The sequence below is a fragment of the Anomaloglossus baeobatrachus genome, unplaced genomic scaffold (genome assembly GCF_048569485.1).
Source record: "Anomaloglossus baeobatrachus isolate aAnoBae1 unplaced genomic scaffold, aAnoBae1.hap1 Scaffold_509, whole genome shotgun sequence".
Classification (NCBI taxonomy): Eukaryota; Metazoa; Chordata; class Amphibia; order Anura; family Aromobatidae; genus Anomaloglossus; species Anomaloglossus baeobatrachus.
Window position 1 is genome coordinate 189,751 of NW_027444448.1, and position 25,916 is coordinate 215,666.

General features: G+C 47.0%; 16 non-coding genes and 1 pseudogene across 16 annotated transcripts; all 17 read right to left on the reverse strand.

The window, feature by feature from the left end:
- Positions 1-920: 920 nt before the first annotated feature.
- Positions 921-1,111, reverse strand: LOC142282462 (U2 spliceosomal RNA). Its single transcript, XR_012744373.1, has one exon. It is a non-coding gene; the product is annotated as a U2 spliceosomal RNA (small nuclear RNA).
- Positions 1,112-2,498: 1,387 nt separating this feature from the next.
- LOC142282463 (U2 spliceosomal RNA) lies at positions 2,499-2,689 on the reverse strand. The gene has a single exon (XR_012744374.1). It is a non-coding gene; the product is annotated as a U2 spliceosomal RNA (small nuclear RNA).
- A 1,387-nt stretch (positions 2,690-4,076) lies between these two features.
- Positions 4,077-4,267, reverse strand: LOC142282464 (U2 spliceosomal RNA). The gene has a single exon (XR_012744375.1). It is a non-coding gene; the product is annotated as a U2 spliceosomal RNA (small nuclear RNA).
- Positions 4,268-5,654: 1,387 nt separating this feature from the next.
- LOC142282465 (U2 spliceosomal RNA) lies at positions 5,655-5,845 on the reverse strand. The gene has a single exon (XR_012744376.1). It is a non-coding gene; the product is annotated as a U2 spliceosomal RNA (small nuclear RNA).
- A 1,387-nt stretch (positions 5,846-7,232) lies between these two features.
- LOC142282466 (U2 spliceosomal RNA) lies at positions 7,233-7,423 on the reverse strand. The gene has a single exon (XR_012744377.1). It is a non-coding gene; the product is annotated as a U2 spliceosomal RNA (small nuclear RNA).
- A 1,387-nt stretch (positions 7,424-8,810) lies between these two features.
- LOC142282467 (U2 spliceosomal RNA) lies at positions 8,811-9,001 on the reverse strand. Its single transcript, XR_012744378.1, has one exon. It is a non-coding gene; the product is annotated as a U2 spliceosomal RNA (small nuclear RNA).
- Positions 9,002-10,388: 1,387 nt separating this feature from the next.
- Positions 10,389-10,579, reverse strand: LOC142282468 (U2 spliceosomal RNA). Its single transcript, XR_012744379.1, has one exon. It is a non-coding gene; the product is annotated as a U2 spliceosomal RNA (small nuclear RNA).
- Positions 10,580-11,966: 1,387 nt separating this feature from the next.
- On the reverse strand, positions 11,967-12,157 carry LOC142282469 (U2 spliceosomal RNA). Its single transcript, XR_012744380.1, has one exon. It is a non-coding gene; the product is annotated as a U2 spliceosomal RNA (small nuclear RNA).
- Positions 12,158-13,544: 1,387 nt separating this feature from the next.
- Positions 13,545-13,735, reverse strand: LOC142282480 (U2 spliceosomal RNA). Its single transcript, XR_012744390.1, has one exon. It is a non-coding gene; the product is annotated as a U2 spliceosomal RNA (small nuclear RNA).
- Positions 13,736-15,122: 1,387 nt separating this feature from the next.
- LOC142282470 (U2 spliceosomal RNA) lies at positions 15,123-15,313 on the reverse strand. The gene has a single exon (XR_012744381.1). It is a non-coding gene; the product is annotated as a U2 spliceosomal RNA (small nuclear RNA).
- A 1,387-nt stretch (positions 15,314-16,700) lies between these two features.
- Positions 16,701-16,891, reverse strand: LOC142282471 (U2 spliceosomal RNA). Its single transcript, XR_012744382.1, has one exon. It is a non-coding gene; the product is annotated as a U2 spliceosomal RNA (small nuclear RNA).
- A 1,387-nt stretch (positions 16,892-18,278) lies between these two features.
- On the reverse strand, positions 18,279-18,474 carry LOC142282494 (U2 spliceosomal RNA). Its single transcript, XR_012744403.1, has one exon. It is a non-coding gene; the product is annotated as a U2 spliceosomal RNA (small nuclear RNA).
- A 1,915-nt stretch (positions 18,475-20,389) lies between these two features.
- Positions 20,390-20,584, reverse strand: LOC142282492 (U2 spliceosomal RNA). Its single transcript, XR_012744401.1, has one exon. It is a non-coding gene; the product is annotated as a U2 spliceosomal RNA (small nuclear RNA).
- Positions 20,585-21,197: 613 nt separating this feature from the next.
- Positions 21,198-21,339, reverse strand: LOC142282511 (U2 spliceosomal RNA; annotated as a pseudogene).
- A 1,117-nt stretch (positions 21,340-22,456) lies between these two features.
- Positions 22,457-22,647, reverse strand: LOC142282473 (U2 spliceosomal RNA). Its single transcript, XR_012744384.1, has one exon. It is a non-coding gene; the product is annotated as a U2 spliceosomal RNA (small nuclear RNA).
- Positions 22,648-23,764: 1,117 nt separating this feature from the next.
- LOC142282474 (U2 spliceosomal RNA) lies at positions 23,765-23,955 on the reverse strand. The gene has a single exon (XR_012744385.1). It is a non-coding gene; the product is annotated as a U2 spliceosomal RNA (small nuclear RNA).
- Positions 23,956-25,072: 1,117 nt separating this feature from the next.
- LOC142282496 (U2 spliceosomal RNA) lies at positions 25,073-25,270 on the reverse strand. Its single transcript, XR_012744405.1, has one exon. It is a non-coding gene; the product is annotated as a U2 spliceosomal RNA (small nuclear RNA).
- Between the last annotated feature and the right edge of the window lie 646 nt (positions 25,271-25,916).

A 25,916-nucleotide genomic window follows, 5' to 3' on the forward strand; every position in this document is an offset into this window, starting at 1 on the left:
CCCCTCCTTCCACTAGCCCACCCTCCCACCCAAAGAACAACTTCTTCTGCGCAGCTTGTTTTCTAGGCAGCAGCGCTATTGTGATGTCATCGGGGGGCATTGTGACAAGCCGCCAGTGTTCCGTCTCTTCATGTTGTGCACAGTTCAAACGGAAAATACATCAACAGGCAGACTACAGAAAAGCTTACTATCAAAGGTTAGAGGGGGGCTTTCTCAGAGGGCTTTTTACAGTTTTTCTATTCCCAATTATCCGTTTAAGTGTACTTATTGAAAGTAGTAATTCTTTCATAGGCCGCCCTTTCTTAGTATTTGACGTTCCTTATATTGCGGTATGAGGCTTCGCAGTAGGTTGCAAACATTCATCACCCATGACTGTCCCCAATTGAGCTCAGAAGCTCAATGTCTATCATGACCTCTCTTTTAGAATGTCCAAGAGCAAGCAAACTATTCCTCCAGGAGAGGGCGCCAACAGACTACTAAAGAGATCATCATTACTCAAAGAAAACCCCAAAAACCAATGCATGATAGGAATAAACAGGTAACTTTCTTTGGAGTGGAAGCGGAGAGATCGCACCAGATGCCAATTCTAGATCTTATCACACCTGTGGTCACTGCAGCAGCAGGTGAATCCACTTTGTCCAAAAGGGATCTATTCCATTCAATTGCAAATGATCTAGATAAGACAGAGAACTGCAGCACGGGGACATAGCCGAGTTGGTCAGGTTGAGTGGTGATGAGTTTGCTATTTGGATGAATAAAGAAAGTCAAAAGTGTGAAAGATAAAAAACAAAAGGAGGAAGTGTGAAAAGTGAATGGGCCAAATTGAGGTGCATATGAAGACGTATGCTTTCTTCCAATTCATTAAATCGGGCTAATATGAATCAGGTGAATTGAGTTCTGCTTTTGGAAACTGGGTTAAGAAGGGGTGCACCGTTCCTGGAGGTACTGCAATACCAGGTCAATGCGTGGAGTGGACAGAGCAAGCTCTTTTTCCATCTCCCTGTTCTAAAAATCCATTTAATATATGGTCCCCAGATAGGGGACGTATCAGATATTAAACTGATAAGAACAGATACTACACTTGATCTTAGCCAAAAGGCCGAGAAGCGATAACCAGAATTGGTTTGGGCCTCGAGTGGCACCCTGGCCTATGCCGGACACATCTTAGGGAGAGAGAGCGAGAGGGAGACAAACCCACGCCTACACAAGACATTTTGTCACCCAAGCCAACCCTTGAAAAGGCTGCTTTGCAGAGCAAAAACAAGAAGAATGGTGCGTTTTGCAGCCGCCGCCCACTGCAATGAATCTGAATAACTCCTCCTTTAGGGCGCAAGCAACTCCCCTCCCCCTTGCAGTCTTTCCAATTCACGATACAAAAAGACGGACAGGACAGGTTGCCTGACTTTCCGTCACTGCCACCCTTTGCCATCCTTACCCGTAGAAAGCCCTTTCATCATCCCCAAACCCTAATCTTTTCCCTTTCCTTCCCAGCCCCCAAACCCTGCCCTCTGTACCTTTCTCACCACCCGCTTCCCTTCTCCTGTCATCCCCCTACCACCCGGGAAAAAAAGAGATTGCCCCCTCCTTCCACTAGCCCACCCTCCCACCCAAAGAACAACTTCTTCTGCGCAGCTTGTTTTCTAGGCAGCAGCGCTATTGTGATGTCATCGGGGGGCATTGTGACAAGCCGCCAGTGTTCCGTCTCTTCATGTTGTGCACAGTTCAAACGGAAAATACATCAACAGGCAGACTACAGAAAAGCTTACTATCAAAGGTTAGAGGGGGGCTTTCTCAGAGGGCTTTTTACAGTTTTTCTATTCCCAATTAGCCGTTTAAGTGTACTTATTGAAAGTAGTAATTCTTTCATAGGCCGCCCTTTCTTAGTATTTGACGTTCCTTATATTGCGGTATGAGGCTTCGCAGTAGGTTGCAAACATTCATCACCCATGACTGTCCCCAATTGAGCTCAGAAGCTCAATGTCTATCATGACCTCTCTTTTAGAATGTCCAAGAGCAAGCAAACTATTCCTCCAGGAGAGGGCGCCAACAGACTACTAAAGAGATCATCATTACTCAAAGAAAACCCCAAAAACCAATGCATGATAGGAATAAACAGGTAACTTTCTTTGGAGTGGAAGCGGAGAGATCGCACCAGATGCCAATTCTAGATCTTATCACACCTGTGGTCACTGCAGCAGCAGGTGAATCCACTTTGTCCAAAAGGGATCTATTCCATTCAATTGCAAATGATCTAGATAAGACAGAGAACTGCAGCACGGGGACATAGCCGAGTTGGTCAGGTTGAGTGGTGATGAGTTTGCTATTTGGATGAATAAGGAAAGTCAAAAGTGTGAAAGATAAAAAACAAAAGGAGGAAGTGTGAAAAGTGAATGGGCCAAATTGAGGTGCATATGAAGACGTATGCTTTCTTCCAATTCATTAAATCGGGCTAATATGAATCAGGTGAATTGAGTTCTGCTTTTGGAAACTGGGTTAAGAAGGGGTGCACCGTTCCTGGAGGTACTGCAATACCAGGTCAATGCGTGGAGTGGACAGAGCAAGCTCTTTTTCCATCTCCCTGTTCTAAAAATCCATTTAATATATGGTCCCCAGATAGGGGACGTATCAGATATTAAACTGATAAGAACAGATACTACACTTGATCTTAGCCAAAAGGCCGAGAAGCGATAACCAGAATTGGTTTGGGCCTCGAGTGGCACCCTGGCCTATGCCGGACACATCTTAGGGAGAGAGAGCGAGAGGGAGACAAACCCACGCCTACACAAGACATTTTGTCACCCAAGCCAACCCTTGAAAAGGCTGCTTTGCAGAGCAAAAACAAGAAGAATGGTGCGTTTTGCAGCCGCCGCCCACTGCAATGAATCTGAATAACTCCTCCTTTAGGGCGCAAGCAACTCCCCTCCCCCTTGCAGTCTTTCCAATTCACGATACAAAAAGACGGACAGGACAGGTTGCCTGACTTTCCGTCACTGCCACCCTTTGCCATCCTTACCCGTAGAAAGCCCTTTCATCATCCCCAAACCCTAATCTTTTCCCTTTCCTTCCCAGCCCCCAAACCCTGCCCTCTGTACCTTTCTCACCACCCGCTTCCCTTCTCCTGTCATCCCCCTACCACCCGGGAAAAAAAGAGATTGCCCCCTCCTTCCACTAGCCCACCCTCCCACCCAAAGAACAACTTCTTCTGCGCAGCTTGTTTTCTAGGCAGCAGCGCTATTGTGATGTCATCGGGGGGCATTGTGACAAGCCGCCAGTGTTCCGTCTCTTCATGTTGTGCACAGTTCAAACGGAAAATACATCAACAGGCAGACTACAGAAAAGCTTACTATCAAAGGTTAGAGGGGGGCTTTCTCAGAGGGCTTTTTACAGTTTTTCTATTCCCAATTAGCCGTTTAAGTGTACTTATTGAAAGTAGTAATTCTTTCATAGGCCGCCCTTTCTTAGTATTTGACGTTCCTTATATTGCGGTATGAGGCTTCGCAGTAGGTTGCAAACATTCATCACCCATGACTGTCCCCAATTGAGCTCAGAAGCTCAATGTCTATCATGACCTCTCTTTTAGAATGTCCAAGAGCAAGCAAACTATTCCTCCAGGAGAGGGCGCCAACAGACTACTAAAGAGATCATCATTACTCAAAGAAAACCCCAAAAACCAATGCATGATAGGAATAAACAGGTAACTTTCTTTGGAGTGGAAGCGGAGAGATCGCACCAGATGCCAATTCTAGATCTTATCACACCTGTGGTCACTGCAGCAGCAGGTGAATCCACTTTGTCCAAAAGGGATCTATTCCATTCAATTGCAAATGATCTAGATAAGACAGAGAACTGCAGCACGGGGACATAGCCGAGTTGGTCAGGTTGAGTGGTGATGAGTTTGCTATTTGGATGAATAAAGAAAGTCAAAAGTGTGAAAGATAAAAAACAAAAGGAGGAAGTGTGAAAAGTGAATGGGCCAAATTGAGGTGCATATGAAGACGTATGCTTTCTTCCAATTCATTAAATCGGGCTAATATGAATCAGGTGAATTGAGTTCTGCTTTTGGAAACTGGGTTAAGAAGGGGTGCACCGTTCCTGGAGGTACTGCAATACCAGGTCAATGCGTGGAGTGGACAGAGCAAGCTCTTTTTCCATCTCCCTGTTCTAAAAATCCATTTAATATATGGTCCCCAGATAGGGGACGTATCAGATATTAAACTGATAAGAACAGATACTACACTTGATCTTAGCCAAAAGGCCGAGAAGCGATAACCAGAATTGGTTTGGGCCTCGAGTGGCACCCTGGCCTATGCCGGACACATCTTAGGGAGAGAGAGCGAGAGGGAGACAAACCCACGCCTACACAAGACATTTTGTCACCCAAGCCAACCCTTGAAAAGGCTGCTTTGCAGAGCAAAAACAAGAAGAATGGTGCGTTTTGCAGCCGCCGCCCACTGCAATGAATCTGAATAACTCCTCCTTTAGGGCGCAAGCAACTCCCCTCCCCCTTGCAGTCTTTCCAATTCACGATACAAAAAGACGGACAGGACAGGTTGCCTGACTTTCCGTCACTGCCACCCTTTGCCATCCTTACCCGTAGAAAGCCCTTTCATCATCCCCAAACCCTAATCTTTTCCCTTTCCTTCCCAGCCCCCAAACCCTGCCCTCTGTACCTTTCTCACCACCCGCTTCCCTTCTCCTGTCATCCCCCTACCACCCGGGAAAAAAAGAGATTGCCCCCTCCTTCCACTAGCCCACCCTCCCACCCAAAGAACAACTTCTTCTGCGCAGCTTGTTTTCTAGGCAGCAGCGCTATTGTGATGTCATCGGGGGGCATTGTGACAAGCCGCCAGTGTTCCGTCTCTTCATGTTGTGCACAGTTCAAACGGAAAATACATCAACAGGCAGACTACAGAAAAGCTTACTATCAAAGGTTAGAGGGGGGCTTTCTCAGAGGGCTTTTTACAGTTCTTCTATTCCCAATTAGCCGTTTAAGTGTACTTATTGAAAGTAGTAATTCTTTCATAGGCCGCCCTTTCTTAGTATTTGACGTTCCTTATATTGCGGTATGAGGCTTCGCAGTAGGTTGCAAACATTCATCACCCATGACTGTCCCCAATTGAGCTCAGAAGCTCAATGTCTATCATGACCTCTCTTTTAGAATGTCCAAGAGCAAGCAAACTATTCCTCCAGGAGAGGGCGCCAACAGACTACTAAAGAGATCATCATTACTCAAAGAAAACCCCAAAAACCAATGCATGATAGGAATAAACAGGTAACTTTCTTTGGAGTGGAAGCGGAGAGATCGCACCAGATGCCAATTCTAGATCTTATCACACCTGTGGTCACTGCAGCAGCAGGTGAATCCACTTTGTCCAAAAGGGATCTATTCCATTCAATTGCAAATGATCTAGATAAGACAGAGAACTGCAGCACGGGGACATAGCCGAGTTGGTCAGGTTGAGTGGTGATGAGTTTGCTATTTGGATGAATAAAGAAAGTCAAAAGTGTGAAAGATAAAAAACAAAAGGAGGAAGTGTGAAAAGTGAATGGGCCAAATTGAGGTGCATATGAAGACGTATGCTTTCTTCCAATTCATTAAATCGGGCTAATATGAATCAGGTGAATTGAGTTCTGCTTTTGGAAACTGGGTTAAGAAGGGGTGCACCGTTCCTGGAGGTACTGCAATACCAGGTCAATGCGTGGAGTGGACAGAGCAAGCTCTTTTTCCATCTCCCTGTTCTAAAAATCCATTTAATATATGGTCCCCAGATAGGGGACGTATCAGATATTAAACTGATAAGAACAGATACTACACTTGATCTTAGCCAAAAGGCCGAGAAGCGATAACCAGAATTGGTTTGGGCCTCGAGTGGCACCCTGGCCTATGCCGGACACATCTTAGGGAGAGAGAGCGAGAGGGAGACAAACCCACGCCTACACAAGACATTTTGTCACCCAAGCCAACCCTTGAAAAGGCTGCTTTGCAGAGCAAAAACAAGAAGAATGGTGCGTTTTGCAGCCGCCGCCCACTGCAATGAATCTGAATAACTCCTCCTTTAGGGCGCAAGCAACTCCCCTCCCCCTTGCAGTCTTTCCAATTCACGATACAAAAAGACGGACAGGACAGGTTGCCTGACTTTCCGTCACTGCCACCCTTTGCCATCCTTACCCGTAGAAAGCCCTTTCATCATCCCCAAACCCTAATCTTTTCCCTTTCCTTCCCAGCCCCCAAACCCTGCCCTCTGTACCTTTCTCACCACCCGCTTCCCTTCTCCTGTCATCCCCCTACCACCCGGGAAAAAAAGAGATTGCCCCCTCCTTCCACTAGCCCACCCTCCCACCCAAAGAACAACTTCTTCTGCGCAGCTTGTTTTCTAGGCAGCAGCGCTATTGTGATGTCATCGGGGGGCATTGTGACAAGCCGCCAGTGTTCCGTCTCTTCATGTTGTGCACAGTTCAAACGGAAAATACATCAACAGGCAGACTACAGAAAAGCTTACTATCAAAGGTTAGAGGGGGGCTTTCTCAGAGGGCTTTTTACAGTTTTTCTATTCCCAATTAGCCGTTTAAGTGTACTTATTGAAAGTAGTAATTCTTTCATAGGCCGCCCTTTCTTAGTATTTGACGTTCCTTATATTGCGGTATGAGGCTTCGCAGTAGGTTGCAAACATTCATCACCCATGACTGTCCCCAATTGAGCTCAGAAGCTCAATGTCTATCATGACCTCTCTTTTAGAATGTCCAAGAGCAAGCAAACTATTCCTCCAGGAGAGGGCGCCAACAGACTACTAAAGAGATCATCATTACTCAAAGAAAACCCCAAAAACCAATGCATGATAGGAATAAACAGGTAACTTTCTTTGGAGTGGAAGCGGAGAGATCGCACCAGATGCCAATTCTAGATCTTATCACACCTGTGGTCACTGCAGCAGCAGGTGAATCCACTTTGTCCAAAAGGGATCTATTCCATTCAATTGCAAATGATCTAGATAAGACAGAGAACTGCAGCACGGGGACATAGCCGAGTTGGTCAGGTTGAGTGGTGATGAGTTTGCTATTTGGATGAATAAAGAAAGTCAAAAGTGTGAAAGATAAAAAACAAAAGGAGGAAGTGTGAAAAGTGAATGGGCCAAATTGAGGTGCATATGAAGACGTATGCTTTCTTCCAATTCATTAAATCGGGCTAATATGAATCAGGTGAATTGAGTTCTGCTTTTGGAAACTGGGTTAAGAAGGGGTGCACCGTTCCTGGAGGTACTGCAATACCAGGTCAATGCGTGGAGTGGACAGAGCAAGCTCTTTTTCCATCTCCCTGTTCTAAAAATCCATTTAATATATGGTCCCCAGATAGGGGACGTATCAGATATTAAACTGATAAGAACAGATACTACACTTGATCTTAGCCAAAAGGCCGAGAAGCGATAACCAGAATTGGTTTGGGCCTCGAGTGGCACCCTGGCCTATGCCGGACACATCTTAGGGAGAGAGAGCGAGAGGGAGACAAACCCACGCCTACACAAGACATTTTGTCACCCAAGCCAACCCTTGAAAAGGCTGCTTTGCAGAGCAAAAACAAGAAGAATGGTGCGTTTTGCAGCCGCCGCCCACTGCAATGAATCTGAATAACTCCTCCTTTAGGGCGCAAGCAACTCCCCTCCCCCTTGCAGTCTTTCCAATTCACGATACAAAAAGACGGACAGGACAGGTTGCCTGACTTTCCGTCACTGCCACCCTTTGCCATCCTTACCCGTAGAAAGCCCTTTCATCATCCCCAAACCCTAATCTTTTCCCTTTCCTTCCCAGCCCCCAAACCCTGCCCTCTGTACCTTTCTCACCACCCGCTTCCCTTCTCCTGTCATCCCCCTACCACCCGGGAAAAAAAGAGATTGCCCCCTCCTTCCACTAGCCCACCCTCCCACCCAAAGAACAACTTCTTCTGCGCAGCTTGTTTTCTAGGCAGCAGCGCTATTGTGATGTCATCGGGGGGCATTGTGACAAGCCGCCAGTGTTCCGTCTCTTCATGTTGTGCACAGTTCAAACGGAAAATACATCAACAGGCAGACTACAGAAAAGCTTACTATCAAAGGTTAGAGGGGGGCTTTCTCAGAGGGCTTTTTACAGTTTTTCTATTCCCAATTAGCCGTTTAAGTGTACTTATTGAAAGTAGTAATTCTTTCATAGGCCGCCCTTTCTTAGTATTTGACGTTCCTTATATTGCGGTATGAGGCTTCGCAGTAGGTTGCAAACATTCATCACCCATGACTGTCCCCAATTGAGCTCAGAAGCTCAATGTCTATCATGACCTCTCTTTTAGAATGTCCAAGAGCAAGCAAACTATTCCTCCAGGAGAGGGCGCCAACAGACTACTAAAGAGATCATCATTACTCAAAGAAAACCCCAAAAACCAATGCATGATAGGAATAAACAGGTAACTTTCTTTGGAGTGGAAGCGGAGAGATCGCACCAGATGCCAATTCTAGATCTTATCACACCTGTGGTCACTGCAGCAGCAGGTGAATCCACTTTGTCCAAAAGGGATCTATTCCATTCAATTGCAAATGATCTAGATAAGACAGAGAACTGCAGCACGGGGACATAGCCGAGTTGGTCAGGTTGAGTGGTGATGAGTTTGCTATTTGGATGAATAAAGAAAGTCAAAAGTGTGAAAGATAAAAAACAAAAGGAGGAAGTGTGAAAAGTGAATGGGCCAAATTGAGGTGCATATGAAGACGTATGCTTTCTTCCAATTCATTAAATCGGGCTAATATGAATCAGGTGAATTGAGTTCTGCTTTTGGAAACTGGGTTAAGAAGGGGTGCACCGTTCCTGGAGGTACTGCAATACCAGGTCAATGCGTGGAGTGGACAGAGCAAGCTCTTTTTCCATCTCCCTGTTCTAAAAATCCATTTAATATATGGTCCCCAGATAGGGGACGTATCAGATATTAAACTGATAAGAACAGATACTACACTTGATCTTAGCCAAAAGGCCGAGAAGCGATAACCAGAATTGGTTTGGGCCTCGAGTGGCACCCTGGCCTATGCCGGACACATCTTAGGGAGAGAGAGCGAGAGGGAGACAAACCCACGCCTACACAAGACATTTTGTCACCCAAGCCAACCCTTGAAAAGGCTGCTTTGCAGAGCAAAAACAAGAAGAATGGTGCGTTTTGCAGCCGCCGCCCACTGCAATGAATCTGAATAACTCCTCCTTTAGGGCGCAAGCAACTCCCCTCCCCCTTGCAGTCTTTCCAATTCACGATACAAAAAGACGGACAGGACAGGTTGCCTGACTTTCCGTCACTGCCACCCTTTGCCATCCTTACCCGTAGAAAGCCCTTTCATCATCCCCAAACCCTAATCTTTTCCCTTTCCTTCCCAGCCCTCAAACCCTGCCCTCTGTACCTTTCTCACCACCCGCTTCCCTTCTCCTGTCATCCCCCTACCACCCGGGAAAAAAAGAGATTGCCCCCTCCTTCCACTAGCCCACCCTCCCACCCAAAGAACAACTTCTTCTGCGCAGCTTGTTTTCTAGGCAGCAGCGCTATTGTGATGTCATCGGGGGGCATTGTGACAAGCCGCCAGTGTTCCGTCTCTTCATGTTGTGCACAGTTCAAACGGAAAATACATCAACAGGCAGACTACAGAAAAGCTTACTATCAAAGGTTAGAGGGGGGCTTTCTCAGAGGGCTTTTTACAGTTTTTCTATTCCCAATTAGCCGTTTAAGTGTACTTATTGAAAGTAGTAATTCTTTCATAGGCCGCCCTTTCTTAGTATTTGACGTTCCTTATATTGCGGTATGAGGCTTCGCAGTAGGTTGCAAACATTCATCACCCATGACTGTCCCCAATTGAGCTCAGAAGCTCAATGTCTATCATGACCTCTCTTTTAGAATGTCCAAGAGCAAGCAAACTATTCCTCCAGGAGAGGGCGCCAACAGACTACTAAAGAGATCATCATTACTCAAAGAAAACCCCAAAAACCAATGCATGATAGGAATAAACAGGTAACTTTCTTTGGAGTGGAAGCGGAGAGATCGCACCAGATGCCAATTCTAGATCTTATCACACCTGTGGTCACTGCAGCAGCAGGTGAATCCACTTTGTCCAAAAGGGATCTATTCCATTCAATTGCAAATGATCTAGATAAGACAGAGAACTGCAGCACGGGGACATAGCCGAGTTGGTCAGGTTGAGTGGTGATGAGTTTGCTATTTGGATGAATAAAGAAAGTCAAAAGTGTGAAAGATAAAAAACAAAAGGAGGAAGTGTGAAAAGTGAATGGGCCAAATTGAGGTGCATATGAAGACGTATGCTTTCTTCCAATTCATTAAATCGGGCTAATATGAATCAGGTGAATTGAGTTCTGCTTTTGGAAACTGGGTTAAGAAGGGGTGCACCGTTCCTGGAGGTACTGCAATACCAGGTCAATGCGTGGAGTGGACAGAGCAAGCTCTTTTTCCATCTCCCTGTTCTAAAAATCCATTTAATATATGGTCCCCAGATAGGGGACGTATCAGATATTAAACTGATAAGAACAGATACTACACTTGATCTTAGCCAAAAGGCCGAGAAGCGATAACCAGAATTGGTTTGGGCCTCGAGTGGCACCCTGGCCTATGCCGGACACATCTTAGGGAGAGAGAGCGAGAGGGAGACAAACCCACGCCTACACAAGACATTTTGTCACCCAAGCCAACCCTTGAAAAGGCTGCTTTGCAGAGCAAAAACAAGAAGAATGGTGCGTTTTGCAGCCGCCGCCCACTGCAATGAATCTGAATAACTCCTCCTTTAGGGCGCAAGCAACTCCCCTCCCCCTTGCAGTCTTTCCAATTCACGATACAAAAAGACGGACAGGACAGGTTGCCTGACTTTCCGTCACTGCCACCCTTTGCCATCCTTACCCGTAGAAAGCCCTTTCATCATCCCCAAACCCTAATCTTTTCCCTTTCCTTCCCAGCCCCCAAACCCTGCCCTCTGTACCTTTCTCACCACCCGCTTCCCTTCTCCTGTCATCCCCCTACCACCCGGGAAAAAAAGAGATTGCCCCCTCCTTCCACTAGCCCACCCTCCCACCCAAAGAACAACTTCTTCTGCGCAGCTTGTTTTCTAGGCAGCAGCGCTATTGTGATGTCATCGGGGGGCATTGTGACAAGCCGCCAGTGTTCCGTCTCTTCATGTTGTGCACAGTTCAAACGGAAAATACATCAACAGGCAGACTACAGAAAAGCTTACTATCAAAGGTTAGAGGGGGGCTTTCTCAGAGGGCTTTTTACAGTTTTTCTATTCCCAATTAGCCGTTTAAGTGTACTTATTGAAAGTAGTAATTCTTTCATAGGCCGCCCTTTCTTAGTATTTGACGTTCCTTATATTGCGGTATGAGGCTTCGCAGTAGGTTGCAAACATTCATCACCCATGACTGTCCCCAATTGAGCTCAGAAGCTCAATGTCTATCATGACCTCTCTTTTAGAATGTCCAAGAGCAAGCAAACTATTCCTCCAGGAGAGGGCGCCAACAGACTACTAAAGAGATCATCATTACTCAAAGAAAACCCCAAAAACCAATGCATGATAGGAATAAACAGGTAACTTTCTTTGGAGTGGAAGCGGAGAGATCGCACCAGATGCCAATTCTAGATCTTATCACACCTGTGGTCACTGCAGCAGCAGGTGAATCCACTTTGTCCAAAAGGGATCTATTCCATTCAATTGCAAATGATCTAGATAAGACAGAGAACTGCAGCACGGGGACATAGCCGAGTTGGTCAGGTTGAGTGGTGATGAGTTTGCTATTTGGATGAATAAAGAAAGTCAAAAGTGTGAAAGATAAAAAACAAAAGGAGGAAGTGTGAAAAGTGAATGGGCCAAATTGAGGTGCATATGAAGACGTATGCTTTCTTCCAATTCATTAAATCGGGCTAATATGAATCAGGTGAATTGAGTTCTGCTTTTGGAAACTGGGTTAAGAAGGGGTGCACCGTTCCTGGAGGTACTGCAATACCAGGTCAATGCGTGGAGTGGACAGAGCAAGCTCTTTTTCCATCTCCCTGTTCTAAAAATCCATTTAATATATGGTCCCCAGATAGGGGACGTATCAGATATTAAACTGATAAGAACAGATACTACACTTGATCTTAGCCAAAAGGCCGAGAAGCGATAACCAGAATTGGTTTGGGCCTCGAGTGGCACCCTGGCCTATGCCGGACACATCTTAGGGAGAGAGAGCGAGAGGGAGACAAACCCACGCCTACACAAGACATTTTGTCACCCAAGCCAACCCTTGAAAAGGCTGCTTTGCAGAGCAAAAACAAGAAGAATGGTGCGTTTTGCAGCCGCCGCCCACTGCAATGAATCTGAATAACTCCTCCTTTAGGGCGCAAGCAACTCCCCTCCCCCTTGCAGTCTTTCCAATTCACGATACAAAAAGACGGACAGGACAGGTTGCCTGACTTTCCGTCACTGCCACCCTTTGCCATCCTTACCCGTAGAAAGCCCTTTCATCATCCCCAAACCCTAATCTTTTCCCTTTCCTTCCCAGCCCCCAAACCCTGCCCTCTGTACCTTTCTCACCACCCGCTTCCCTTCTCCTGTCATCCCCCTACCACCCGGGAAAAAAAGAGATTGCCCCCTCCTTCCACTAGCCCACCCTCCCACCCAAAGAACAACTTCTTCTGCGCAGCTTGTTTTCTAGGCAGCAGCGCTATTGTGATGTCATCGGGGGGCATTGTGACAAGCCGCCAGTGTTCCGTCTCTTCATGTTGTGCACAGTTCAAACGGAAAATACATCAACAGGCAGACTACAGAAAAGCTTACTATCAAAGGTTAGAGGGGGGCTTTCTCAGAGGGCTTTTTACAGTTTTTCTATTCCCAATTAGCCGTTTAAGTGTACTTATTGAAAGTAGTAATTCTTTCATAGGCCGCCCTTTCTTAGTATTTGACGTTCCTTATATTGCGGTATGAGGCTTCGCAGTAGGTTGCAAACATTCATCACCCATGACTGTCCCCAATTGAGCTCAGAAGCTCAATGTCTATCATGACCTCTCTTTTAGAATGTCCAAGAGCAAGCAAACTATTCCTCCAGGAGAGGGCGCCAACAGACTACTAAAGAGATCATCATTACTCAAAGAAAACCCCAAAAACCAATGCATGATAGGAATAAACAGGTAACTTTCTTTGGAGTGGAAGCGGAGAGATCGCACCAGATGCCAATTCTAGATCTTATCACACCTGTGGTCACTGCAGCAGCAGGTGAATCCACTTTGTCCAAAAGGGATCTATTCCATTCAATTGCAAATGATCTAGATAAGACAGAGAACTGCAGCACGGGGACATAGCCGAGTTGGTCAGGTTGAGTGGTGATGAGTTTGCTATTTGGATGAATAAAGAAAGTCAAAAGTGTGAAAGATAAAAAACAAAAGGAGGAAGTGTGAAAAGTGAATGGGCCAAATTGAGGTGCATATGAAGACGTATGCTTTCTTCCAATTCATTAAATCGGGCTAATATGAATCAGGTGAATTGAGTTCTGCTTTTGGAAACTGGGTTAAGAAGGGGTGCACCGTTCCTGGAGGTACTGCAATACCAGGTCAATGCATGGAGTGGACAGAGCAAGCTCTTTTTCCATCTCCCTGTTCTAAAAATCCATTTAATATATGGTCCCCAGATAGGGGACGTATCAGATATTAAACTGATAAGAACAGATACTACACTTGATCTTAGCCAAAAGGCCGAGAAGCGATAACCAGAATTGGTTTGGGCCTCGAGTGGCACCCTGGCCTATGCCGGACACATCTTAGGGAGAGAGAGCGAGAGGGAGACAAACCCACGCCTACACAAGACATTTTGTCACCCAAGCCAACCCTTGAAAAGGCTGCTTTGCAGAGCAAAAACAAGAAGAATGGTGCGTTTTGCAGCCGCCGCCCACTGCAATGAATCTGAATAACTCCTCCTTTAGGGCGCAAGCAACTCCCCTCCCCCTTGCAGTCTTTCCAATTCACGATACAAAAAGACGGACAGGACAGGTTGCCTGACTTTCCGTCACTGCCACCCTTTGCCATCCTTACCCGTAGAAAGCCCTTTCATCATCCCCAAACCCTAATCTTTTCCCTTTCCTTCCCAGCCCCCAAACCCTGCCCTCTGTACCTTTCTCACCACCCGCTTCCCTTCTCCTGTCATCCCCCTACCACCCGGGAAAAAAAGAGATTGCCCCCTCCTTCCACTAGCCCACCCTCCCACCCAAAGAACAACTTCTTCTGCGCAGCTTGTTTTCTAGGCAGCAGCGCTATTGTGATGTCATCGGGGGGCATTGTGACAAGCCGCCAGTGTTCCGTCTCTTCATGTTGTGCACAGTTCAAACGGAAAATACATCAACAGGCAGACTACAGAAAAGCTTACTATCAAAGGTTAGAGGGGGGCTTTCTCAGAGGGCTTTTTACAGTTTTTCTATTCCCAATTAGCCGTTTAAGTGTACTTATTGAAAGTAGTAATTCTTTCATAGGCCGCCCTTTCTTAGTATTTGACGTTCCTTATATTGCGGTATGAGGCTTCGCAGTAGGTTGCAAACATTCATCACCCATGACTGTCCCCAATTGAGCTCAGAAGCTCAATGTCTATCATGACCTCTCTTTTAGAATGTCCAAGAGCAAGCAAACTATTCCTCCAGGAGAGGGCGCCAACAGACTACTAAAGAGATCATCATTACTCAAAGAAAACCCCAAAAACCAATGCATGATAGGAATAAACAGGTAACTTTCTTTGGAGTGGAAGCGGAGAGATCGCACCAGATGCCAATTCTAGATCTTATCACACCTGTGGTCACTGCAGCAGCAGGTGAATCCACTTTGTCCAAAAGGGATCTATTCCATTCAATTGCAAATGATCTAGATAAGACAGAGAACTGCAGCACGGGGACATAGCCGAGTTGGTCAGGTTGAGTGGTGATGAGTTTGCTATTTGGATGAATAAAGAAAGTCAAAAGTGTGAAAGATAAAAAACAAAAGGAGGAAGTGTGAAAAGTGAATGGGCCAAATTGAGGTGCATATGAAGACGTATGCTTTCTTCCAATTCATTAAATCGGGCTAATATGAATCAGGTGAATTGAGTTCTGCTTTTGGAAACTGGGTTAAGAAGGGGTGCACCGTTCCTGGAGGTACTGCAATACCAGGTCAATGCGTGGAGTGGACAGAGCAAGCTCTTTTTCCATCTCCCTGTTCTAAAAATCCATTTAATATATGGTCCCCAGATAGGGGACGTATCAGATATTAAACTGATAAGAACAGATACTACACTTGATCTTAGCCAAAAGGCCGAGAAGCGATAACCAGAATTGGTTTGGGCCTCGAGTGGCACCCTGGCCTATGCCGGACACATCTTAGGGAGAGAGAGCGAGAGGGAGACAAACCCACGCCTACACAAGACATTTTGTCACCCAAGCCAACCCTTGAAAAGGCTGCTTTGCAGAGCAAAACCAAGAAGAATGGTGCGTTTTGCAGCCGCCGCCCACTGCAATGAATCTGAATAACTCCTCCTTTAGGGCGCAAGCAACTCCCCTCCCCCTTGCAGTCTTTCCAATTCACGATACAAAAAGACGGACAGGACAGGTTGCCTGACTTTCCGTCACTGCCACCCTTTGCCATCCTTACCCGTAGAAAGCCCTTTCATCATCCCCAAACCCTAATCTTTTCCCTTTCCTTCCCAGCCCCCAAACCCTGCCCTCTGTACCTTTCTCACCACCCGCTTCCCTTCTCCTGTCATCCCCCTACCACCCGGGAAAAAAAGAGATTGCCCCCTCCTTCCACTAGCCCACCCTCCCACCCAAAGAACAACTTCTTCTGCGCAGCTTGTTTTCTAGGCAGCAGCGCTATTGTGATGTCATCGGGGGGCATTGTGACAAGCCGCCAGTGTTCCGTCTCTTCATGTTGTGCACAGTTCAAACGGAAAATACATCAACAGGCAGACTACAGAAAAGCTTACTATCAAAGGTTAGAGGGGGGCTTTCTCAGAGGGCTTTTTACAGTTTTTCTATTCCCAATTAGCCGTTTAAGTGTACTTATTGAAAGTAGTAATTCTTTCATAGGCCGCCCTTTCTTAGTATTTGACGTTCCTTATATTGCGGTATGAGGCTTCGCAGTAGGTTGCAAACATTCATCACCCATGACTGTCCCCAATTGAGCTCAGAAGCTCAATGTCTATCATGACCTCTCTTTTAGAATGTCCAAGAGCAAGCAAACTATTCCTCCAGGAGAGGGCGCCAACAGACTACTAAAGAGATCATCATTACTCAAAGAAAACCCCAAAAACCAATGCATGATAGGAATAAACAGGTAACTTTCTTTGGAGTGGAAGCGGAGAGATCGCACCAGATGCCAATTCTAGATCTTATCACACCTGTGGTCACTGCAGCAGCAGGTGAATCCACTTTGTCCAAAAGGGATCTATTCCATTCAATTGCAAATGATCTAGATAAGACAGAGAACTGCAGCACGGGGACATAGCCGAGTTGGTCAGGTTGAGTGGTGATGAGTTTGCTATTTGGATGAATAAAGAAAGTCAAAAGTGTGAAAGATAAAAAACAAAAGGAGGAAGTGTGAAAAGTGAATGGGCCAAATTGAGGTGCATATGAAGACGTATGCTTTCTTCCAATTCATTAAATCGGGCTAATATGAATCAGGTGAATTGAGTTCTGCTTTTGGAAACTGGGTTAAGAAGGGGTGCACCGTTCCTGGAGGTACTGCAATACCAGGTCAATGCGTGGAGTGGACAGAGCAAGCTCTTTTTCCATCTCCCTGTTCTAAAAATCCATTTAATATATGGTCCCCAGATAGGGGACGTATCAGATATTAAACTGATAAGAACAGATACTACACTTGATCTTAGCCAAAAGGCCGAGAAGCGATAACCAGAATTGGTTTGGGCCTCGAGTGGCACCCTGGCCTATGCCGGACACATCTTAGGGAGAGAGAGCGAGAGGGAGACAAACCCACGCCTACACAAGACATTTTGTCACCCAAGCCAACCCTTGAAAAGGCTGCTTTGCAGAGCAAAAACAAGAAGAATGGTGCGTTTTGCAGCCGCCGCCCACTGCAATGAATCTGAATAACTCCTCCTTTAGGGCGCAAGCAACTCCCCTCCCCCTTGCAGTCTTTCCAATTCACGATACAAAAAGACGGACAGGACAGGTTGCCTGACTTTCCGTCACTGCCACCCTTTGCCATCCTTACCCGTAGAAAGCCCTTTCATCATCCCCAAACCCTAATCTTTTCCCTTTCCTTCCCAGCCCCCAAACCCTGCCCTCTGTACCTTTCTCACCACCCGCTTCCCTTCTCCTGTCATCCCCCTACCACCCGGGAAAAAAAGAGATTGCCCCCTCCTTCCACTAGCCCACCCTCCCACCCAAAGAACAACTTCTGCTGCGCAGCTTGTTTTCTAGGCAGCAGCGCTATTGTGATGTCATCGGGGGGCATTGTGACAAGCCGCCAGTGTTCCGTCTCTTCATGTTGTGCACAGTTCAAACGGAAAATACATCAACAGGCAGACTACAGAAAAGCTTACTATCAAAGGTTAGAGGGGGGCTTTCTCAGAGGGCTTTTTACAGTTTTTCTATTCCCAATTAGCCGTTTAAGTGTACTTATTGAAAGTAGTAATTCTTTCATAGGCCGCCCTTTCTTAGTATTTGACGTTCCTTATATTGCGGTATGAGGCTTCGCAGTAGGTTGCAAACATTCATCACCCATGACTGTCCCCAATTGAGCTCAGAAGCTCAATGTCTATCATGACCTCTCTTTTAGAATGTCCAAGAGCAAGCAAACTATTCCTCCAGGAGAGGGCGCCAACAGACTACTAAAGAGATCATCATTACTCAAAGAAAACCCCAAAAACCAATGCATGATAGGAATAAACAGGTAACTTTCTTTGGAGTGGAAGTGGAGAGATCGCACCAGATGCCAATTCTAGATCTTATCACACCTGTGGTCACTGCAGCAGCAGGTGAATCCACTTTGTCCAAAAGGGATCTATTCCATTCAATTGCAAATGATCTAGATAAGACAGAGAACTGCAGCACGGGGACATAGCCGAGTTGGTCAGGTTGAGTGGTGATGAGTTTGCTATTTGGATGAATAAAGAAAGTCAAAAGTGTGAAAGATAAAAAACAAAAGGAGGAAGTGTGAAAAGTGAATGGGCCAAATTGAGGTGCATATGAAGACGTATGCTTTCTTCCAATTCATTAAATCGGGCTAATATGAATCAGGTGAATTGAGTTCTGCTTTTGGAAACTGGGTTAAGAAGGGGTGCACCGTTCCTGGAGGTACTGCAATACCAGGTCAATGCGTGGAGTGGACAGAGCAAGCTCTTTTTCCATCTCCCTGTTCTAAAAATCCATTTAATATATGGTCCCCAGATAGGGGACGTATCAGATATTAAACTGATAAGAACAGATTTTGATTTAATGAAGCTTTCCAAAGCACCACAAAAAATGCATGACCGAAGTCACACCAAAAACAGTGCAAAGGCTAGGATTCGTGTGGACCCCACCGTGAGGAGAGGGTCCCCAAAAATCAACCCCGTCCCTCCGAGCCAGAAGGCCACAGCAAGGGTCAGGGATCTTCGGTGCTCCCCCAAGCCGAAGCCTGGTTGAGCCTTGTCGTTGCTCCCAGCGTCCACCCAGGCATCTTACCCAAGTGGAGTAGAGAGCTACTAGTTGTTGGTTTCGCAGCCGAAACTGCCCGGACCGTCAACCGGTGTTGGTTTCTCAGCCCAAGGCTAACCGGACCTCCAACCGGGTGTTGGTTTCTCAGCCGAAGCTGACCCAGACCTCCAACCGGGTGTTGGTTTCTCAGCCGAAGCTGACCCAGACCTCCAACCGGGTGTTAGTTTCTCAGCCCAAAGCTGACCAGACCTCCGACCGGGATTATAAAAATTTCCCTTCCTAGCCAGAAGGCCGGGATAGGGTAATATGCTCAAAAAGTATGAAAAGGCAAGGTACGGTGTGCTACAGAGCCCAAGGCTTGCCGGGGTCCCAAGCCAGCAAGCTCAGACTCACTCCAGGGTCGTCAGTCCTGGGGCACGTTGTACCATAGCCCCCCACCCTTACTCAGTCTAATAGCCTCGATCCTGGTAGGGCCATGTTTTCCTCTAGATGAATATACTATCCACCCAGAGTACTAGCAAGCGCAACCTTCCAGTGTGCATTGTATCATTGTACTAAGGTGGCCTGGAGCTTAAACCACCTCTTCGAACAACACTACACTTGATCTTAGCCAAAAGGCCGAGAAGCGATAACCAGAATTGGTTTGGGCCTCGAGTGGCACCCTGGCCTATGCCGGACACATCTTAGGGAGAGAGAGCGAGAGGGAGACAAACCCACGCCTACACAAGACATTTTGTCACCCAAGCCAACCCTTGAAAAGGCTGCTTTGCAGAGCAAAAACAAGAAGAATGGTGCGTTTTGCAGCCGCCGCCCACTGCAATGAATCTGAATAACTCCTCCTTTAGGGCGCAAGCAACTCCCCTCCCCCTTGCAGTCTTTCCAATTCACGATACAAAAAGACGGACAGGACAGGTTGCCTGACTTTCCGTCACTGCCACCCTTTGCCATCCTTACCCGTAGAAAGCCCTTTCATCATCCCCAAACCCTAATCTTTTCCCTTTCCTTCCCAGCCCCCAAACCCTGCCCTCTGTACCTTTCTCACCACCCGCTTCCCTTCTCCTGTCATCCCCCTACCACCCGGGAAAAAAAGAGATTGCCCCCTCCTTCCACTAGCCCACCCTCCCACCCAAAGAACAACTTCTTCTGCGCAGCTTGTTTTCTAGGCAGCAGCGCTATTGTGATGTCATCGGGGGGCATTGTGACAAGCCGCCAGTGTTCCGTCTCTTCATGTTGTGCACTGTTCAAACCGAAAATACATCAACAGGCAGGCTACAGAAAAGCTTACTAACAAAGGTTAGAGAGGGGCTTTCTCAGAGGGCTTTTTACAGTTTGTCTATTCCCAATTAGCCGGTTTAGTATACTTAATGAAAGTACTAATTCTTTCATAGGCCGCCCATTCTTAGTATTTGACGTTCAGGTAACAACAGGTAACTTTATTTGGAGTGGAAGCAGAGAGATAACACCAGATGCCAATTGTAGATCCTCTCACACCTGTGGTCACTGCAGCATCTGACTCCACTTTGTCCAAAAGGGATCTATTCCATTCAATTACACATGATCTAGATTAGACTGACAACAAGATACTGCACGGGACATAGCAGAGTTGGTGAAGTTGAGTGGTGATGAGTTTGCTATTTGGATGAATAAAGCAAGTAAAAAGTGTGTTAGATAAAAATTCATTTCAATTCGCTAATCGGGCTAATATGAATCAGGTGAATCGAGTTCTGCTTTTGGAAACTGGGTTAAGAAGGGGTGCACCGTTCCTGGAGGTACTGCAATACCAGGTCAATGCGTGGAGTGGACAGAGCAAGCTCTTTTTCCATCTCCCTGTTCTAAAAATCCATTTAATATATGGTCCCCAGATAGGGGACGTATCAGATATTAAACTGATAAGAACAGATTTTGATTTAATGAAGCTTTCCAAAGCACCGCAAAAATGCATGACTGAAGTCACACCAAAAACAGTGCAAAGGCTAGGATTCGTGTGGACCCCTCCGTGAGAAGAGGATCCCCAAAAATCAACCCCGTCCCTCCGAGCCAGAAGGCCACAGCGAGGGTCAGGGATCTTCGGTGCTCCCCCAAGCCGAAGCCTGGTTGAGCCTTGTTGTTGCTCCCAGCGTCCACCGAGGCATCTTACCCAAGTGGAGTAGGGAGCTACTAGTCGTTGGTTTCGCAGCCGAGACTGCCCGGACCGTCAACCGGTGTTGGTTTCTCAGCCCAAGGCTGACCGGACCTCCAACCGGGTGTTGGTTTCTCAGCCCAAGGCTGACCGGACCTCCAACCGGGTGTTGGTTTCTCAGCCCAAAGCTGACCGGACCTCCGACCGGGATTATAAAAATTTCCCTTCTTAGCCAGAAGGCCAGGATAGGGCAATATGATTGGAAAGTATGAATAGGCAAGGCGCGGCATGCGACAGAGTCTGAGGCTTACCAGGGTCCCAACCTAGCAAGTTCAGACTCCCTCCAGGGTGTCCATTCCTGGGGCACATTGCACCATAACCCCCACACTTACTCAGTCTAATAGCCTCGATCCTGGTAGGGCCATGGTTTCCTCTAGATGGATATACTATCCTCCCAAAGTACTAACAAGCGCAACCTTCCAGTGTGCATTGCATCATTGTACTAAGGTGGCCGGAGCCTTAAACCACCTTTTCGAACGATACTACACTTGATCTTAGCCAAAAGGCCGAGAAGCGATAACCAGAATTGGTTTGGGCCTCGAGTGGCACCCTGGCCTATGCCGGACACATCTTAGGGAGAGAGAGCGAGAGGGAGACAAACCCTCGCCTACACAAGACATTTTGTCACCCAAGCCAACCCTTGAAAAGGCTGCTTTGCAGAGCAAAAACAAGAAGAATGGTGCGTTTTGCAGCCGCCGCCCACTGCAATGAATCTGAATAACTCCTCCTTTAGGGCGCAAGCAACTCCCCTCCCCCTTGCAGTCTTTCCAATTCACGATACAAAAAGACGGACAGGACAGGTTGCCTGACTTTCCGTCACTGCCACCCTTTGCCATCCTTACCCGTAGAAAGCCCTTTCATCATCCCCAAACCCTAATCTTTTCCCTTTCCTTCCCAGCCCCCAAACCCTGCCCTCTGTACCTTTCTCACCACCCGCTTCCCTTCTCCTGTCATCCCCCTACCACCCGGGAAAAAAAGAGATTGCCCCCTCCTTCCACTAGCCCACCCTCCCACCCAAAGAACAACTTCTTCTGCGCAGCTTGTTTTCTAGGCAGCAGCGCTATTGTGATGTCATCGGGGGGCATTGTGACAAGCCGCCAGTGTTCCGTCTCTTCATGTTGTGCACTGTTCAAACCGAAAATACATCAACAGGCAGGCTACAGAAAAGCTTACTAACAAAGGTTAGAGAGGGGCTTTCTCAGAGGGCTTTTTACAGTTTGTCTATTCCCAATTAGCCGGTTTAGTATACTTAATGAAAGTACTAATTCTTTCATAGGCCGCCCATTCTTAGTATTTGACGTTCAGGTAACAACAGGTAACTTTATTTGGAGTGGAAGCAGAGAGATAACACCAGATGCCAATTGTAGATCCTCTCACACCTGTGGTCACTGCAGCATCTGACTCCACTTTGTCCAAAAGGGATCTATTCCATTCAATTACACATGATCTAGATTAGACTGACAACAAGATACTGCACGGGACATAGCAGAGTTGGTGAAGTTGAGTGGTGATGAGTTTGCTATTTGGATGAATAAAGCAAGTAAAAAGTGTGTTAGATAAAAATTCATTTCAATTCGCTAATCGGGCTAATATGAATCAGGTGAATCGAGTTCTGCTTTTGGAAACTGGGTTAAGAAGGGGTGCACCGTTCCTGGAGGTACTGCAATACCAGGTCAATGCGTGGAGTGGACAGAGCAAGCTCTTTTTCCATCTCCCTGTTCTAAAAATCCATTTAATATATGGTCCCCAGATAGGGGACGTATCAGATATTAAACTGATAAGAACAGATACTACACTTGATCTTAGCCAAAAGGCCGAGAAGCGATAACCAGAATTGGTTTGGGCCTCGAGTGGCACCCTGGCCTATGCCGGACACATCTTAGCGAGAGAGAGCGAGAGGGAGACAAACCCACGCCTACACAAGACATTTTGTCACCCAAGCCAACCCTTGAAAAGGCTGCTTTGCAGAGCAAAAACAAGAAGAATGGTGCGTTTTGCAGCCGCCGCCCACTGCAATGAATCTGAATAACTCCTCCTTTAGGGCGCAAGCAACTCCCCTCCCCCTTGCAGTCTTTCCAATTCACGATACAAAAAGACGGACAGGACAGGTTGCCTGACTTTCCGTCACTGCCACCCTTTGCCATCCTTACCCGTAGAAAGCCCTTTCATCATCCCCAAACCCTAATCTTTTCCCTTTCCTTCCCAGCCCCCAAACCCTGCCCTCTGTACCTTTCTCACCACCCGCTTCCCTTCTCCTGTCATCCCCCTACCACCCGGGAAAAAAAGAGATTGCCCCCTCCTTCCACTAGCCCACCCTCCCACCCAAAGAACAACTTCTTCTGCGCAGCTTGTTTTCTAGGCAGCAGCGCTATTGTGATGTCATCGGGGGGCATTGTGACAAGCCGCCAGTGTTCCGTCTCTTCATGTTGTGCACTGTTCAAACCGAAAATACATCAACAGGCAGGCTACAGAAAAGCTTACTAACAAAGGTTAGAGAGGGGCTTTCTCAGAGGGCTTTTTACAGTTTGTCTATTCCCAATTAGCCGGTTTAGTATACTTAATGAAAGTACTAATTCTTTCATAGGCCGCCCATTCTTAGTATTTGACGTTCAGGTAACAACAGGTAACTTTATTTGGAGTGGAAGCAGAGAGATAACACCAGATGCCAATTGTAGATCCTCTCACACCTGTGGTCACTGCAGCATCTGACTCCACTTTGTCCAAAAGGGATCTATTCCATTCAATTACACATGATCTAGATTAGACTGACAACAAGATACTGCACGGGACATAGCAGAGTTGGTGAAGTTGAGTGGTGATGAGTTTGCTATTTGGATGAATAAAGCAAGTAAAAAGTGTGTTAGATAAAAATTCATTTCAATTCGCTAATCGGGCTAATATGAATCAGGTGAATCGAGTTCTGCTTTTGGAAACTGGGTTAAGAAGGGGTGCACCGTTCCTGGAGGTACTGCAATACCAGGTCAATGCGTGGAGTGGACAGAGCAAGCTCTTTTTCCATCTCCCTGTTCTAAAAATCCATTTAATATATGGTCCCCAGATAGGGGACGTATCAGATATTAAACTGATAAGAACAGATACTACACTTGATCTTAGCCAAAAGGCCGAGAAGCGATAACCAGAATTGGTTTGGGCCTCGAGTGGCACCCTGGCCTATGCCGGACACATCTTAGGGAGAGAGAGCGAGAGGGAGACAAACCCACGCCTACACAAGACATTTTGTCACCCAAGCCAACCCTTGAAAAGGCTGCTTTGCAGAGCAAAAACAAGAAGAATGGTGCGTTTTGCAGCCGCCGCCCACTGCAATGAATCTGAATAACTCCTCCTTTAGGGCGCAAGCAACTCCCCTCCCCCTTGCAGTCTTTCCAATTCACGATACAAAAAGACGGACAGGACAGGTTGCCTGACTTTCCGTCACTGCCACCCTTTGCCATCCTTACCCGTAGAAAGCCCTTTCATCATCCCCAAACCCTAATCTTTTCCCTTTCCTTCCCAGCCCCCAAACCCTGCCCTCTGTACCTTTCTCACCACCCGCTTCCCTTCTCCTGTCATCCCCCTACCACCCGGGAAAAAAAGAGATTGCCCCCTCCTTCCATTAGCCCACCCTCCCACCCAAAGAACAACTTCTTCTGCGCAGCTTGTTTTCTAGGCAGCAGCGCTATTGTGATGTCATCGGGGGGCATTGTGACAAGCCGCCAGTGTTCCGTCTCTTCATGTTGTGCACTGTTCAAACCGAAAATACATCAACAGGCAGGCTACAGAAAAGCTTACTAACAAAGGTTAGAGAGGGGCTTTCTCAGAGGGCTTTTTACAGTTTGTCTATTCCCAATTAGCCGGTTTAGTATACTTAATGAAAGTACTAATTCTTTCATAGGCCGCCCATTCTTAGTATTTGACGTTCAGGTAACAACAGGTAACTTTATTTGGAGTGGAAGCAGAGAGATAACACCAGATGCCAATTGTAGATCCTCTCACACCTGTGGTCACTGCAGCATCTGACTCCACTTTGTCCAAAAGGGATCTATTCCATTCAATTACACATGATCTAGATTAGACTGACAACAAGATACTGCACGGGACATAGCAGAGTTGGTGAAGTTGAGTGGTGATGAGTTTGCTATTTGGATGAATAAAGCAAGTAAAAAGTGTGTTAGATAAAAATTCATTTCAATTCGCTAATCGGGCTAATATGAATCAGGTGAATCGAGTTCTGCTTTTGGAAACTGGGTTAAGAAGGGGTGCACCGTTCCTGGAGGTACTGCAATACCAGGTCAATGCGTGGAGTGGACAGAGCAAGCTCTTTTTCCATCTCCCTGTTCTAAAAATCCATTTAATATATGGTCCCCAGATAGGGGACGTATCAGATATTAAACTGATAAGAACAGATTTTTTGATTTAATGAAGCTTTCCAAAGCACCGCAAAAAATGCATGACCGAAGTCACACCAAAAACAGTGCAAAGGCTAGGATTCGTGTGGACCCCTCCGTGAGGAGAGGGTCCCCAAAAATCAACCCCGTCCCTCCGAGCCAGAAGGCCACAGCAAGGGTCAGGGATCTTCGGTGCTCCCCCAAGCCGAAGCCTGGTTGAGCCTTGTCGTTGCTCCCCGCGTCCACCCAGGCATCTTACCCAAGTGGAGTAGAGAGCTACTAGTTGTTGGTTTCGCAGCCGAAACTGCCCGGACCGTCAACCGGTGTTGGTTTCTCAGCCCAAGGCTAACCGGACCTCCAACCGGGTGTTGGTTTCTCAGCCGAAGCTGACCCGGACCTCCAACCGGGTGTTGGTTTCTCAGCCGAAGCTGACCCGGACCTCCAACCGGGTGTTGGTTTCTCAGCCGAAGCTGACCCGGACCTCCAACCGGGTGTTGGTTTCTCAGCCCAAAGCTGAACGGACCTCCGACCATGATTATAAAAATTTCCCTTCCTAGCCAGAAGGCCGGGATAGAGCAATATGCTCAGAAAGTATGAAAGGGCAAGGTACGGTGTGCTACAGAGCCCAAGGCTCGCCGGGGTCCCAAGCCAGCAAGCTCAGACTCACTCCAGGGTCGTCAGTCCTGGGGCACATTGCACCATAGCCCCCA